The sequence below is a fragment of the Diceros bicornis genome, chromosome 17 (genome assembly GCF_020826845.1).
Source record: "Diceros bicornis minor isolate mBicDic1 chromosome 17, mDicBic1.mat.cur, whole genome shotgun sequence".
Classification (NCBI taxonomy): domain Eukaryota; kingdom Metazoa; phylum Chordata; class Mammalia; order Perissodactyla; family Rhinocerotidae; genus Diceros; species Diceros bicornis.
In genome coordinates this window covers 24,437,557-24,454,469 of record NC_080756.1, presented here as the reverse complement: position 1 = coordinate 24,454,469, position 16,913 = coordinate 24,437,557, and the positions used below count along the sequence as shown (strand labels likewise).

The following is a 16,913-nucleotide window of genomic DNA, read 5'->3' as shown; positions in this document are numbered from 1 at the left end:
TATTCTAACTACTGTAAGTCATCAGGGAAATCTGTAGCTTTCAGAAAATTGTTCCAATCATTCTGAACATTGATTAGATCTGTCCAAACTTAAGGAGACTATTAAGGAAAGCATATATTTCTAGGGGTGAACACTTAGCTAAATGATGGCATTGTGATGTAGCAGCAGTTAAACACTAAATATTCCCAGTTAAATTTTAAATTATACTCACAAATTATAATCTTTCACAAAGATAAATAGATGAAACACTGTAAAAAAGTAAATGTATCTGTTTAATCTTTTCCTCCCCCAAAAAAGAGAACTACAAAGCTCTTGTGGGTGACCTGGTTTGGGTGAATGTATCAAAAGTAAAAGTAAATGAAAACTAGAGAAGCTTTTCAAGGTAGCTGAGTGTCATGACTGAATATTCACTATGTCACAGGCGCTGCAAAAACAAAAACGAGTAGAAGACACACCCCTGCCTTCAAGTCACCCACAAACTAGAGGGAAAGACGTGCATGTAAGCAACATATACATGTGCAATATGCTTGTACATGCCGAACACTAGGGAACCAAAAAGGAGGGGTGATTACATCTTTCTGGGTCAGAGGAGGACAGCAGGTGATATTTGAACTGGGCCTTGAGGAATGAGTTGGAGTTCAGACTGAAGGAAGCCCATCTATGTGTGTCTGCAGGTTGGGAGGGTGAGGTATTAGGAAAAGAGAACCTCATGCAGAGGGAAAAGCATCAGTAAAATCTAGAGGAATGAGAATCCACAGGACATTTAGTTAATTGTGAAGAGAGAGGTGTGGTTTATGAGGAGAAACCAGACACTGGATGATAAAACTTGTAAAATGAAATTGGAAACGTAGCTTTGTAATTTATTTTTAAGACAGTTAAGTAGTCTGTTAGACTAAGTAGACTGTTCATTCTTACTCCTGTTAAGTAGTTATTTGCCAAAGTGTGTTCGACAGAATACTAGATCTATAGAATGTTGGTGGACATTACATGAAAAAGACAGCATCTTTGATCGAATAAGGTTAAAGAAAGTTTAAAGGATTTATTTACTCTAGACTTCTCTGCACTTCTTAATATACTAATACACATTGTGAATCTCAAAAAGAAAATAAATATACAGTTTTACAAACTAATTTAACCAAAGAACCCCCCTTCCTTTTTTAGGAGCATATTAGAAAACTAATGTTCTGTAGGAATGAAAAATGCTACTGGGGCAATGAGGAAATCACTGCAATATAAATTGGTTTCCCACCACATGACAGCATATATCTATTCCTCCCCCAATAAACATTTATTTAGTGCTAAGCCTAATAGTGCATAAAAGCACACAAGCCTTATAAATCCAAATTATGGTTATATGAATAAAAATAATATTAGATTCTTACTGGGTTAATCTGAACAAAACAAAAATGAACTTGGATTCTTACTGTAAAGGAAACAAGTTCATCACAGTGTAGTAGTAGTTAGGAGTGGAGACCTGGGAGCCAAACTGCCTGGATTTAAATGCCAGCTATTGCACGGACTAGCTGTGTGACCTCGGGCAAATTACTTAACCAGTCTGTGCTGCGTTTTTCTCTTCTGTAAAATGGGAATTGTAACAGTATCTAACTCAGAGGTTGTTCTGATGATTAGATAAATTGAATAAGCTCATACTTATAAAGTGCTTAGAACAGTGCTTGGCATATAGTAAGTGCAATGTGCTTTTTTGTGAAGTAGATAAATATGCTAGGGTCAGAGGAAGTGTTTTTCTTTCCTTTCCCAAAGTATTTTATTGCACATTTACTCTGGGAAATTTTTATCATAAATCAATAGCCTGTTCAGAGATTAGTGGAAATGAGCTAACACAAGGCCATTTGGGCTCTTCCCTTAAGTAGGAAACTTGACTAAACATCCATCTTGACCCTAGGGGTGAGCCATGGTCTCCTCGCTCTCATTATTTTCTCCACGCACCTGGTTGAAAAAGTCAGAATACAAAAATGTAACAGCAGGATGAAGGATTAAAGTTGATTGCTAGTTTCTTCTTTATACGTCTTGCTATTTTTCAAATCCTCCAAAATCAGTATGTATTAGTTTTATATTCAGAAAAAAAATGTTATTTTAAAAAGTCAGCTTTCAAACTAGAGTTAGAAACAAAGATGAACACAGTACAGTAACTTTTCTCCTTCCTAATCCAAAGATAGTGGCCAGGAATAATTGAGAGGTGAAGGTAGGATTAAGCCTTACGTTTTAAATTAGAAATAGTTGTGAATTTACCAAAGAAATTCTAAAAGTCTTACTATACTAAAAAAATTCATGAACATTAATATATTTTAAAGAAAAAATATGATTCACATTGAAATCATAGCTGCCTGAAAATTCAGGTCACTGTACCTTCTTTACAGAATTAAAAAGAAATAGTGTTCAGAGTTACCTTAAAATTAAAATTGTAAGAAAGAATTTAAGAGCTCAAATTTTGAGGAATAAAACTGAGAAGTCATCTTACAGACATTTCATAATAATAAAATCTGAAACATTTTTTTCCCTCCAGATTGAATAAAAGCATATTCCCCATTTCAGTAAATGCTGGATGATCATTCTGATTGCTCAGGTCAAAAATCTTAGTCATTTCTCTCACATCCCACACCCAGTTGCCCAGTGTATACTCTTTGCTCCTCTTAAATATATCTCCAGAATCTGACCATTTGCCACCTCTACCCACAACCACCTGGGCCCAAGCCACCATCCTAATTGGTCTCCCTGCTACCGTCCTTCCCTTCAGTCAATGCTCAAAACAGCATCCAAAGGAGTGATCCCATTACAACATAAGTCAGTTCGTGACACTCCTCTGCCCAAAACCCTCAGTGGTTTCCATCTTATTTGAAGTACAAGCTAAAGTCCTTGCCAAGCCTTCCATGATCTGGTCCATGTTACCGGGCTGATCTCACTCTTCCTCCCCTGTTCCATTTCAGTCTCTCTGGCCTCCTTACTGTTTCTAGAACAAGCCAGTCAGGGCTTTGCACATGCTGTTCTTTCTGTTTGGAATGGTCTTCCTACAGATGTTCACATGGCTCACTCCCTCGTCTCTTTCAATGCTTTGCTCAAACGTCACCTTATCCATAAGGTTTTCCCTGACCACCTCTTTTAAAATTGCAAACCGCCAGACACACATATTTCCCATCGTCCTTCCCAGAATTTTCTCTATATAGCACATAACATTATCTAACATCCCATATATTTCCCTTATTTATCTTGTTGTCTCTCCTCAATAGAATGAAAGCTTCATGAAAACAGAATTTTTCTCTGTTCTGTTCCCTGGTATATTCTCAGAGGCTAGAACAGTGCTTAGTACACGGTAGGTGCTCAATAAATACTTAGCAGATGTTAAATAAAAGTGGAGGCGTTGGCCAGCCCAGTGGCATAGTGGTTAAGTTGGTGCGCTCCACTTCAGCAGCCCGGGGTTCGCAGGCTCAGGTCCCAGGCGCGGACCTACACACCGCTTATCAAGCCATGCTGTGGCATCATCCCATACAAAGTAGAGGAAGATGGGCATGGATGTTAGCCCAGGGCCAATCTCCCTCATCAAAAAAGATGAGGATTGGCAATGGATGTTAGCTCAGGCTAACCTTCCTCAAAATCAAACAAACAAAAAAAGGTGGAGGTGTTGAGTAGGCTTTTGAATATACACTCCTGGAATGTGGAGAGAGGCCTGGGCTAGAGATATAATTTTAGGAGTCATCAGTGAAGATGGCATTGAAAATTAAAAAACTAGATAAATTCAGTAAGAAAAGGAAACTTTCAAGGGAACTCATTTTCACAATATCTGTTGGAAAATCATAATGATAAAAATAACTTTTTGCAAATTTCAAATTAGCAAAATTTATAAAAATGAAGGCGATTAAAAAGATACAAAATACGGGGCCGGCCCCGTGGCTTAGAGGTTAATTGCAAGCACTCCGCTATTGGCGGCCCGGGTTCGGATCCCGGGCGCGCACCAACGCACTGCTTCTCCAGCCATGCTGAGGCCGAGTCCCACATACAGCAACTAGAAGGACATGCAACTATGACATACAACTATCTACTGGGGCTTTGGGGAGAAAAAGCAGGAGGATTGGCAATAGATGTTAGCGCAGAGCCAGTCTTCCTCAGCAAAAAAACAGAAGAGGATTAGCATGGATGTTAGCTCAGGGCTGATCTTCCTCACAAAAAAAAAAAAAGATACAAAGTACGTAACTAATTGCATGAGTTCAAGTCAATAATTTTTAATTGCTTTCTAATTGCATTTTGCTTTATTTCATAGTCAAGGTTATCTTGTCTTCTCAGTAAATGAAGGACATGGATGCCTTCTCATCCTTGTTTACCATCTGATCGATAGTAAACAACAACCATGGAACACTAATAAGGAAAGGGACCATATGTAATGTGTTCCTTAAGAATTCCCATTCTAGTCTTCATCTTCTGTGACCATTTAACTATACTGGTGACTGGCAGGACATACAGGAATTGAAAGTAATATACTTGGAAGTACATGGAGATTACAATTCTCTCTCCAATAATTTGAAACTTATTCTGAAGCTTCTTCAAAATATAAACGTGGCGCTCAAGGTCAGACAACACTTTACTAAGAAACAGCCATTAGAATGCAGAACAGTAGCCTCAAAGACTCTGCTGTCTGCATTTTGTGGAAACAGATGTGAAAGGTGGGGAAAGTATCATAAAATAACCTCCACCACTGCTTGGTAATTTGTGTTAATTGTATGTATAAAGTTTCGGTTCACTGGACTTCTTAAATGACATCGCTCATCAGTCCCTGCCGTTTGTTTCAACGTGATGCAAATGGAGTTGGGCTGGAAGATGCTTAGCTGCAGAGTAATCTAAAAGCTTTTGCAAACACCTTTAATGCATATTCACAATCACCACTTTCTACAATGTAATATTTCATCACCTACTATATTTAAATTTCTAAAATCTGTATGATATATTTCAAGGATGTTTAAATCAAAGTGAAAGTATGGAAAAGCTTACATAATTTAACAAGTAACATGTAGTAGAGGATGCTGACTCAGCAGATGATAGGCAATCAACAAGCTAACCTTAACCGTGGGAAAACTGCAAATAACTGCAGGTTTAAAGTTACAAAGATGAAGAAGGTGAGAAAGAAATTAAAATTTTATAAAGGAAATAGACAAGGGAAATCAAATGAGGCAAGACAAAGTATAAAGGCAAGAAAGTTGAAAATATAAAAACAACCTGAAGAGTAAGTGAAAGAAAATCAAGTAAATGAAATGGGTTCAGGATCTAACTAAGCTAAAAAGAAATCGGCATTAATCAACCATCACACTGGACCCACATTTTTTGTGTATGTGTGAGGAAGACTGGCCCTGAGCTAACATCCATGCCCATCTTCCTCCACTTTGTATGGGACGCCACCACAGCATGGCTTGATAAGCGGTGCATCAGTCCGCGCCCGGGATCTGAACCCACAAACCCCAGGCCGCCAAGGCAGAGCATGCGAACTTAACCGCTATGCCACCGGGCCGGCCCGTAGACCCACATTTTTAAAAATAGAAATTATTCTAACCAAGGTGGGGGTAAATGAAGCATGAGAATTCTGGAGCATTGTGGAAACTAATATTAAATGGGTCACGGTTGTGAATTTTTCTTAGAGTTTTTTCTGATAAAATCTCTAGAGCCCTCTCTTCTCCATCACATCTCACTGGACTCCTCATTGCATCCAGCATTATAACCACAAATTTACCTTCCTCACCACAACACGCAGATTCTCCTGGAAGAGATCTGTACAAAGTACAGAAGTCCAGAAAATGATAAAATGTGATCCCCTTCTGGTTGACCCATTATAAGTTATATTTAAAGCTTACTGAATACCAGCATTGTAGAATCATAGACTCTCAAGGTCGGAAGAGATTTTTAAAGGTCTCCCAGTCCAACCAAGCAGCCATTCTCAATTCCCCCTGTAACATGCATGCCAAGCAGCTAGATTATTTTTACTGAAATATATTGATTGATAGAGAATCTTCCATCTTCCAAAATGGCCCATTTCATCTTCAAACATCACTTCAGCCAAAATCAAAATAAGTTGATTTTAAGTTAATCAAAGAGAAAAGTATACTGGGTGGGCCTGACTTAATCAGGTGAAAGCCCTTAAAGGAGTGGCTGGATCTCCCTGAAGTCAGAGATTCCAAGCAGGAGAGACTCTCCCGTGGGCTTGATGAAGTAAGGCTCATGTTACAGAAGCTCACATGACAAGGAACTGCGGATGGCCTCTAGGAACTGCAGGTGGCCTCCAGGGCCTCCTGCCAAGAGCCAACAACAGTGAAAAATCAGAGCTTCCAGACATGTGGCTTCAAGGAAATGAATTTTGCCAATAACTTGAGTGAACTCAGAAGCAGATTCTCTCTCAGTCAAGCCTCTAGATGGAAATGCAGCCTGTGAGACCCTGAGCAGAGGACCCAGTTAAACTATGCCCAGACTCCTGAGCCACAGGAACTTTGAGATAACTAATAGTGTGTTGTTTTGACCCACTAAGTTTGTGGTAATTAGGTTTACAGCAGTAGAAAATTAATACCATTTTTGTTTGAACGTTTCAAGTCCTTTCTGGGTCCTGGTCACTCTACCCAAAACATCTCCACTTTAGCTACATTTCCTTTAAAGTGTGGCTTGCAGAAGTGGATGCAACCATAATAGGAAAAATTTATTCAGGCAGAAATCATCAATGGATGCTGAATCTGGGATGGCAGTAGTGGTAGAAATTTAATGACAAACATGATATTTACAATTAAATTGGATCATGCCCTGTTACACATCTTTTATTTTATTTTATTTTATTTTTTTGTGAGGAAGATCAGCCCTGAGCTAACATCCGTGCTAATCCTCCTCTTTTTGCTGAGGAAGACCGGCTCTGAGCTAACATCTATTGCCAATCCTCCTCCTTTTTTTTTCCCCAAAGCCCCAGTAGATAGTTGTGTGTCATAGTTGCACATCCTTCTAGTTGCTGTACGTGGGACGCAGCCTCAGCATGGCCGGAGAAGTGGTGCGTCGGTGCGCGCCCGGTATCCGAACCCGGGCCGCCAGTAGCAGAGCACGTGCACTTAACCGCTAAGCCACGGGCCAGCCCCCTGTTACATATCTTAAGGTACAGATCCTCTCTATGTGTTAGTCTCACATTCAGAGTAAAGAGAAAAGGGTGCTCTTGTTATCAAATTATTTTGCTAATGAGCCTCTTTGTCCATTTGGAAAGCAACCCATTAAATCTGAAGCTTGTATTCACTCCAAAGCTTGCAAAATACGTTTTGGAGAATTTCATAAAGTCATAAACATTTTTATTGTACTTTATATTGGTCTATTATAGTTTGTATTAATCACTTACACTGCATAATGACCTCACTAGCTTTATGTTAATTTGGCATACTCACATGTACATGTGTGTGCAAACACACACGTATGTGTAGATTCTCCTGTCAATCACAAAAACTCAGAATCCTCGTTTTCCTCTTTTCATATGTGCACAAGCAAAGTACATTTAAACCTCTAACCAATTCATATCTAAATACATCATGAAGCCTCATTCTTTCACCCTTGTTCACTGATAATTTTATGTCAGGCTACGTGAATGATCTATCTTTGGCTTCCAAAAGGAGACTTTCTATTAAAAACCTTTGTAAGGTGGCATGCAGAGGAGATTAATAGCCCCCCTCCTATGACAGACACTACTGAACAGTCATTCATTGCTTCCCTTTCCTCCCTGCAGGCAGTCCCTGATTTCCAACGCAGAAGCTGTTAAGACCACATGTGTAGTTTTCCACCTTCCTTAGGTGGAAAACTTCCTTAGAGCACATGACCCTAAAGGGACCTGACAAAGACAGTCAACATGCTGAGAACGACAGAGGGAACAAACAGAAAGAGCTTGAGTTCTTGATGAATTAACCAGACCTTCAACTACCCTACTGCCCAATCTCTTCAAACATGAGAAAATAAATGCTTTTTGTAAGCCACTTTTGGGGTATTCAGTTTCTTGCAGCAACAAACATCCTAAATGATACACTTGCCTACCTCTAACAACTTTTTCACCTTTCTAAGCCTCAGTTTTTTCAGCAATAGAAAAAGAAAATATGGAAATAGGATCTTTGCAGATGATCAAGTAAGATGAGGTAAACAGGTTCTGGTACCAATTCCAATGTTGGGGGTAATCCCCACACCAACAAGCAATTCTTGGGACACCAGCTGGGTGTCCTACAATTCAACTCAATTCTGACACCATCTACCTGAGATAGCATCAGATCCCACAGGTTACGGGTTCAGCCCTACAAGACTGCCCTGGCCCCCCAACTTCAGACGCCAGTGGCAAGTCCAGGTTGTTACCTGTACTTCTGACCAACTGGCTATAAATCAGAGGGTCCCAAGACCCCTCCTCAGTTTAATTTGCTAGAGCAGCTCATGCAACTCAGAGAAACATTTTACTTACCAGATTACCAGTTTATTATAAAAGGATATAACTCAGGACCAGCCAGATGGAAGATATGCATAGGGTAAGGTATGAGGAAAGAGCTCAGAGCTTCCATGTCTTATCCAGGTATGACACTCTCCCAGCACCTTCACTTGTTCACCAACCTGGAATCTCGCCAAACTCTGTACTTCTAGAGGTTTTACAGAGGCTTCATTACATAGGCATGAGTAACTAACTCACTGGACATTGGTGATGGATTCAACCTCCAGCCCCTCACCTCTCCCCGGAGTCAGGGGGGTGGGACTGAAAGTTCTAACTCTCCAATCACAAGCTTGCCTCCACCGGCAACCAGCCCTCATCCTCAGGTGCTTACCAACAGTCACCTCATTAACATGACAAAAGACACCTTTGTTGCTCTTATCGCTTAGGAAATTCCAAGAGTTTTCAGAACTCTGTGCCAGAAACCAGGACAAAGACCAAATATATATTTCTTATTATAAATCACAATATCACATGAGGTCATTAGGGCAGGTCCTAATCCAATATGTCTATATCCTTATAAAAAGAAGAAATTTGGACACAGAGACATGCACAGAAGAAAAAACACCACGTGAACATGAAGGGAGAGACCAGGGTGACACATCCACAAGCCAAGAAACACCGGAGATGGCCAGCAAACAAGCAGAAGCTAGGTGAGAGGCTTGGAACAGCCCTCAGAAGAAACCAACTCTGCCAGTGCCTTGATTTTAGACTCCTGGCCTCCAGAACTTTGAAACAATCGATTTCTGTTGTTTAAGATCCCCAGTTTGGGGTACTTTGCTACAGCAGCCCTAGCAAACTAATACATCACTCAATGTTAAAAATAAACCCAAATTCCAAAGGAAACCCAACAAACAAAAATAACAGAAAATGAGTGTTCCCTTTTTTTATAGTCATACATTCATAAGCTGATGTTTATTTTCATGGATAATTGATGGTAGTACAGTACAAAAAAAATGAGTCTCAAAATAAAATCTTTACACATGGATTAAACTTAATTCAGAAACTGAAGAGCTTCTCCAAAGAAAGAGGAATATTCTACAGAGAAAGAAGAAGGAATAATTTGGAGGATATGTATTTCAAGAGAATCTAAGGGAGAATTTTCAAATATACAAATGGAATGAAACAATAAAGAGGGTTAAGACACAAGTGCACATTCTTAATAGAATGATGAATCACAAATACTAGAATAGTTTAAGATAATAATGAGATGTGAGAAGAGAATCCATTTGGACATATCTTTTAAATTTTTATTCTTTACAAAGAACTATAAATTGTTATATTTGCATATTTAATCATTACTTTTTAAGTCTTTCAGGTCCTTGAAATTTATTACTAAAGAATTGTCAGTAAAAAGATGTGGAAGAAGATGTTTTGTATTGAATTCGAATATATTATTCACTTAATTACAACCTTCATGTAACAAAGGTTTCCTAATGTAGTCTCATCTAAAATTAATAGATATATACTCAGTGAATCCAAATGTTTAATGAGGTACAAGGTTTATTAGCATTCCTATTTTATTTATTTTTAGTTTTATTAAAGCTCATCTATCGCCCACAGGCCTGTGATGCACATATCACATAATAAAAAGGCAAAATTAAATTTAAATTCTTATGTAGCAGAATTTCCTACAAGCAAATGAATACCAACATGGCTACATTATTTCAGAACTGCCAGATTTAAAAGTGAAGATTAAAGTTTTTATTTGCTTTTAATTAATCTTATATTTATACATAGAGAGAGTGAGTGCACACAAGTGCAAAAGTTACCAATAGATCTATAAAATGAGATTTTACATGAAAATGGGTATAATTTCTGCAAAATTATACAGTAAAAGTAAAGAGTAGCTCTACTGCTCAGATAAGTACCTCCCTCACCTATTGAGTGATGGCAGAAATTACTAAAGTGATTAATTCCTATAAAAATATAAATATTCTTAAAGGGGGTAACATTTTAAGCTATTCTTACTGAAAACATTTGAGATCCCAACCTAAACGCAAATTTTTATAGCTAGAGATGCGGGCTGGGGGAGAGACTAAAGAAGCACCTAAGATAGAGGCTGGAAGCACCAAAATCACCATTTGTCAGTTTCCTTACTTTATTTATATCTATTCAGGATTCTATTTTTCCAAAAGAACATCATCTTCTCACATAAACCGTGATATGGAAGTCAGAGACCCAGGCCCTGGATAGATTTGTGCAAACCATGGTCTCATTCAAATTCATTTGCAAACATTTATTGAGTATCTACTAGGCACAAGATACTGAGCTAGGTTTTATGGGAGATACAAATCTAAGAAAGATATCGTGGCCAAGTTCTCAAAAGCTTACAATCTAGCAGGGGTATAAAGTAAGTTTAAAATTCACAACTATACAGGCAGTATAGCATGATGGGAAGAACACAGACCCAAGAGTTAGACTGGGTTGAATTGTGGCTCCAATGTACAAGTCACGTAACTTCTCTGTGCTTCAGTTTCTCAACTGTGCAAAGGGAACGAGCTCTTATAAAGACTAATTGCGTTAATATATGTAAAACACTTAGAATAGTGTAAGCAATAAGTATGAGGTAAGGGTCATTTGAGGAAACTAAAACAAAGTGCTTATGGAATTCAAGGGAGGGCAAGATGGCACAAAAATTAGGAATGACTTTTCTAAGATAGATAAAATAAAGCAGACAACGTTAGTGACCACCTCTCCCTCATCACACACACAAGAACTTCTCTACCATTTCAGAGAGTGCTTCTGCCACTCTTGCCTGACAGGCTCACTTCACATGTGGATGGTACTGTAACTTATTCTTTTCCTTTTGTTTGCTCGTTCTCCTTGGTCACAATGAGAACAACTTGCACTAAAACTGTCATTTTATAACAAAAATATGTCAACATTCCACACACAGTCTTTGCAAAAATGTCAGGATGAATTTTTATGATGCGAGTGTCATGAATATCCTTCCACATTCATTTATTTTTAATATACGAAGAAGTAAGCCCTTGTCCGCTAAGGGAATAGAGAACACGAGACGAATTTGGTTCACATCACGGTATTGATTTTTTAGGATGGCATGGATATTGGTGTGGCTAGGATCAGAATAGTCTAATTAGTCTAGAACAAATAGTCTAGAACAAATAAAAAATAATTATCATGCTTACACAAAGAAAAATAATATCTTTTCAAATGCTTGTACATCATATGCAACTTACTTAAAAAAAAGTCTTAAAAACTACACTACATCTTTTAAAATACTTATTTTTTCGATTTTCTTTTAATTTAGAGACGTAGGTATTGTGGGTTGAATCATGTCCCCAAAAAAGTGTGTTGTAGTCCTAACCCCCACCCCCGTGCCTGTAAATGTGACTTTATTGGGAAATAGGGTCTTTGCAGATATAATGAAGTTATGAGGTCATACTGGAATAAGGTGAGCCCTGCTCAAATGACTGGTATTCTTATAAAAAGAGGGGAATTTGGACACAGAAACAGAGCAGACAGATACACAGAGAAGAAGTCCATGTAATGATGAAGACAGAGATTGCAGCGATGCAGCTGCCAGCAAAGGACTGCCAAGCATTGCCGGCGAACACCGGAAGCTAGGAAGAGGCAAGGAAGGATTCCTCCCCAGAGACTTCGGAGGGAACATGGTCCTGCTGACACCTCCATTTTAGACTTCTAGCCTCCAGAACCGTGACAGAATTAATTTCTGTTGTTTTAAGCCTTCTGGTTTGTAATACGTTGTTATGGCAGCCTTTCGAAACTAATACAGTAGGTCAGTCCATTCATTCAGCAATACTTATTGATTCTGCTACGTGCTGGCACTGCGCCTGTTGCTGGGGATACTGAGTGAGCAAGTACAGCAAAATCCCAGTTCTCAGGAGCTTATGTTCTTGCAGAGAAGGCAAACATTAAACAAACAAAATGTACTATCACTCGTTAAATTCAATCGCAAACATCCTATCCAAAGTACCTCTCTCAAGTCATTGTCTCACAATAGTTTAATTTTCTTTATAACCTTCATCACTATATGAAATTGTCTTGTTTGTTTTATCCTATGATTGTTTTCAGTCTCCTCTCATTCCATCCCCTGTTTTTAGAAGAGTATGTGGCATTGTAGACACCCAAAAATTGTTGAATGAAGGAATGAATGAATGAATGAAAAAGGTACAGGATAGGAAAGTATCTACGAAGGAGATGTGACCTTTTCTAAAGATCAAAACAGGCTTCCCTGTGGAAATGATATTTGGGCAGAGTAATAAATAGGAGTTAACTGCTCACTAGGGACTAATGAGAATTAATTTGAAGAATAGACAGTAAAGAGTGTTTTAAGCAAAGAAAACAGCACTTATGAAAGCCTTTAGGCAGGAAAGAATATAGCACACTTTAGAAATTCATAGGTCAAGGTAGCTCAGGCCCAAAGAGTGAAGAGGAGGCTACAGCAAGGCGAGTCTGGTGAAGCAGGCAGTGGCCAGGTCCTGTAGGGCATTGAGGCCAGGTCAAGCATTGCAACCTTATCCTAGTAGACAACGGGAAAGCTTTGCAGGGTTTTCAGAAGGAGAGTGAATGATCATATTTGCCTTTTAATAATTTCTCTCTGGCTCCTGGCTACGTATTGGAAGCAGACAAAAGTGGACATGGAGGGATGAGTTCGGGGCTATTACAGCAGACTGAATGAGAGATAAGGGTAGCTCAGAGCAGAAAACTAGCTCTGAAGAATAGCTTCAAAGGTTGTATAAGTAGTTTAAAAAAAACAAAAGATTGTGATGGATTAGACGTGAAGGAGTGATGAGGTTTCTGGCTCATGCTGCTGGGTGAATGGGGTATCATTTTTTCTCATAAGGAATTGGAGGAGAATTGTAGAGCAGAAGATGGGTAAAAGTGCTTCATTTTGACCATTTTGAGTTTCCAATGACACATCCATATGCAGATGCTGAGTAGGCAGGGCCACAGATGAGTTTGGAGCTTGGCAGAGAGGCCTGGGCCAAAGACATCATGTAAGAAATCATAGACCTAGAGATGAAGAAAGTATTGAAGAAAGTATTTAGAGAGAAGAGAAAAAGGTCTTGGATTACCTCTTGAGAAACTAAAGCAATTGAATATATCCTTAATTTCTTTGCAATCTAGAGGCTTTTTTGTTTTTGTGAACATAACCTCTCCATTACCTAATTTGTTTTTTGTTTTTGTTTTTGTTTTATTTTCTTTGTCATTTTTTTTTAATTTATTTTTAGGAAGATTGCCCCTAAGCTAACATCTGTTGCCAATCCTCTTCTTTTTTCCCTTTTTTTCTCTGCAAATCCCCAGAACATAGTTGTATATCTTATTTGTACGTCCTTCTAGTTCTTCTACGTGGGACGCACCTCAGCATGGCTTGATGAGCAGTGCATAGGTCCACGCCCAGGATCCTAACCGGCAAACCCCAGGACACCATAGTGGAGCCCGCAAACTTAACTGCTACACCACCAGGCCAGCCCCCTAATTTGTTTTTTAAAAATTTAAAATATACTGAAAAACATCAAATGTTCTGCAGTCAAATGCTCTACCACTGAACTATACCCCCTAAACATCAAAACTTCTGAGTCTTATTCTTAACATTGACATCCTAAATGTCACTTAATGGGGATTATAACATTTACTTTGCTTTAGAAGTATCTATCAATGGTAACTTTATAGCGATTAAACCACTTGGAATTTACTCTGTACATTTGTCAACTCCAAGTAAGTTTTGGATAAATATTCCTCATATAAGAAATCAACTTGCCTTGCAATATTCAAGCTTCCCATATAAATATCTACATACAAACCCAAACCCAAGAAGTTATTGTCACCAGATTGTATTCTCATTCCCTTCCCAACTTTGAAATACTCTTTAATTTTCTGATATGCCTTTGGATTATTGAGAACTTCATGACTAGAAGAGAGGTAAGAAACAGAGCAATGACTTAATACCATGACTAATTCACAAAACTAACTTCAGGTCATAACAGCATGAAAACACATACAGGAAGTGATAACACCGGCAGAGTTTTCTTTCCAGAAACTGCTTTTGAAATGGACAATATTAAGGAATGTTTATGAAATCCAATTTCCACTTAATTCAAAGAAAAATGGCAAATTTTACGATTCCTTCTTATTATTTACAAAACAAAAGCTTATTTCTAACCAACCCATCTTTGAAGAGTCTCGCATAATTTATTGTTTATTAAAATTTATCTATTCTGTTCCCTTCCACCATCCTTGATCCAAAATTGATCAAAAAGTTATAGCATAAACACTCTCTCCTCTATCTCCTTACTATTTATATAATTAACCTATCAGTGTTGATCACATAGAATCATAGGAATTTTAGAACTATATACTTCTTTAGACGTCATTTGGTTCCATGTTATTTTCATAGGTGAAGAAACAGAAGCTCAAAGACATTAACTGACTTCTCCCAAAACACACACTAATATGGTAAAGTATATAACTTAGTTTTAGTTTTCTTTGGTTCAAACCAGTACACTACCATTTAATTCATCTTTTCATATTTTGGAGGGAAAAATTGTGCCAAGCTAACCACTATCATTATACACAAATTTTACCCCACTACAAGTAAGCTTCTCTATTTTTAATAGTAGACGTGAATCAACTTCCCAACTATCTTTCAAAGGTTACTGGCATTCCATATGATATAATAAAACTCTCATGAAAGAATATCAGTGCACTTCAGTTCGAGCTTTCCTTCTCTCTGTAGCAGCATGAGGTCACATTTGGAATGTCTCTTTACTCCCGTATAAAGTAAAACCTGTATTTCTATAATGACTGTAACTGTACTCTACCTTAATTCATAATATGAAGGGGAGTATTAAGGGAAAATCAAAAATCTGTAACTCCCTATCACAAAAATAGGAATTTGACTCCTACTGTTCCGGAAATCTCACTGAATAAAAAAGGTTTGTAAAGGCTGAATTTTCTAAAAATAGGTTACAAATATATTTTTCATCTCCTGTTGGAGTTTACCCTATTTTCTTCTCATTTCTCAAAGTGACCCTTGGAAACATTGCAATCCTTAATTCACAAGCAGGGAAAAGCATTCACTCCTTTGATGAAGTAATTTTAGAAACAAGTTTCAAAGACAGTAATAGGGCATCACTATGAACACAAGGGAGGGAAAGGAAATTTTTGGCTAAGTATGACTCAATAGCCACAATCTCAGGATACACATTTATAAAACAGGAGAATCAGGTATGTATCTAATTCTTTCTCATGCTCTCACTACAAAATAGAATAAAATCCCAACCCCTTAGTAAGGTACCATTTCAACACTGCCCAACTCCAGCCTCATCTCAGGCCACTTCCTCACCCACTACCTGTCCACCATCTGTCCCCTGAAAATGACAACCCACATCCAAATTCAAGACCTTTGCTTTAGCTTTTCCCAATGCCTGGCATATTCTTACCCTTGACCTTCACATAGCAGAGTAGCCTCTCCTGACCATCTTGTCTATACACACACTTGCCCACCTCAGGTCTCTCCCATTCCCCAGCAGGGTATTTCTTACTATCTAAAATCATTGCTACTTTACAAGTTTATAATCCATCTTTCCCCACTAGACTGTAAACTACACGAGGAAAGGGACTTTAATCCTAATTTACTGCTTGGTCCCCAGGTACATAGATCAGTGCCAAGCACATAGCTGATGCTCAATTAATAGGCATTAAATGAATTTAAAATTGGTATTGGAAGTCCTTCCAAGAGCATTTCCTGGAAGAAACTGTGTGGAAGGTAAAACCAAAAATCAGGACTGAGGGGAAAGGGGTCAGGGGAAAGAGAGGTACTGTCCCCTACACCATACCTTTCATTCACTCAACTACATTTATTGTCTACTCTGTGTAAGATAACTTACTAGGCATTACCTTACAGTAAAACTTTAAAGTAGAATTTTCCAAATTCCTAAGATCAGAAAGAAAATCAAATCCAAAATTATAAAACTTTAATATTGACCTTGAACTTAGAGACGATCTAGTGCAGCTTCTTTGTCTTACATAGGAGGGAACTAAGGGACAGACATAATAGTGTCTTGCCCAAGATAACATGTTTTTTAACATGTGTTAGATAAGACTGTGTTTCTAAAAAAGAAGTTGCTAAGTCAGACCCTCGGTGGAATATTTATAGCACTAACATACAAAGTTTATTTCCCACTATTGAAGTAAAATTACTATCATGATTATATTATAAACATTATTGCCATGATTACTGCTACCACTTCTACTAGACTCTGGTGTAGATGTGAGACAGCACTTTGTTTCCTAAATGTGTGAATGACTATGTCTAAAATAAACACCAAATGTTTAAAGGATTAGATCAATTCAGTCACCAAACACATAAATCCCATTGACTCTTTATCAATTGACAGACTATAGCCTGCTCAAACAAGGTGACAACAAAAATCAAGGACTACAGCCC

At 38.1% G+C, this 16,913-nt stretch overlaps 1 protein-coding gene across 2 annotated transcripts in view; it reads right to left on the bottom strand.

Moving 5' to 3' along the window:
* NELL2 (neural EGFL like 2) overlaps positions 1 to 16,913 on the bottom strand; it is a 349,420-nt gene that overhangs the window by 321,832 nt on the left and 10,675 nt on the right. The window contains exon 1 of one of the 2 annotated variants that reach the window (XM_058558453.1): positions 8,456 to 8,650. The exons of the other annotated variant lie outside the window; for it this stretch is intronic. The gene's annotated coding sequence lies outside the window, so the exon portion shown is untranslated. Of the gene's footprint in view, positions 1 to 8,455; positions 8,651 to 16,913 lie in introns of those variants that run through there. 2 annotated transcript variants of the gene reach the window in all.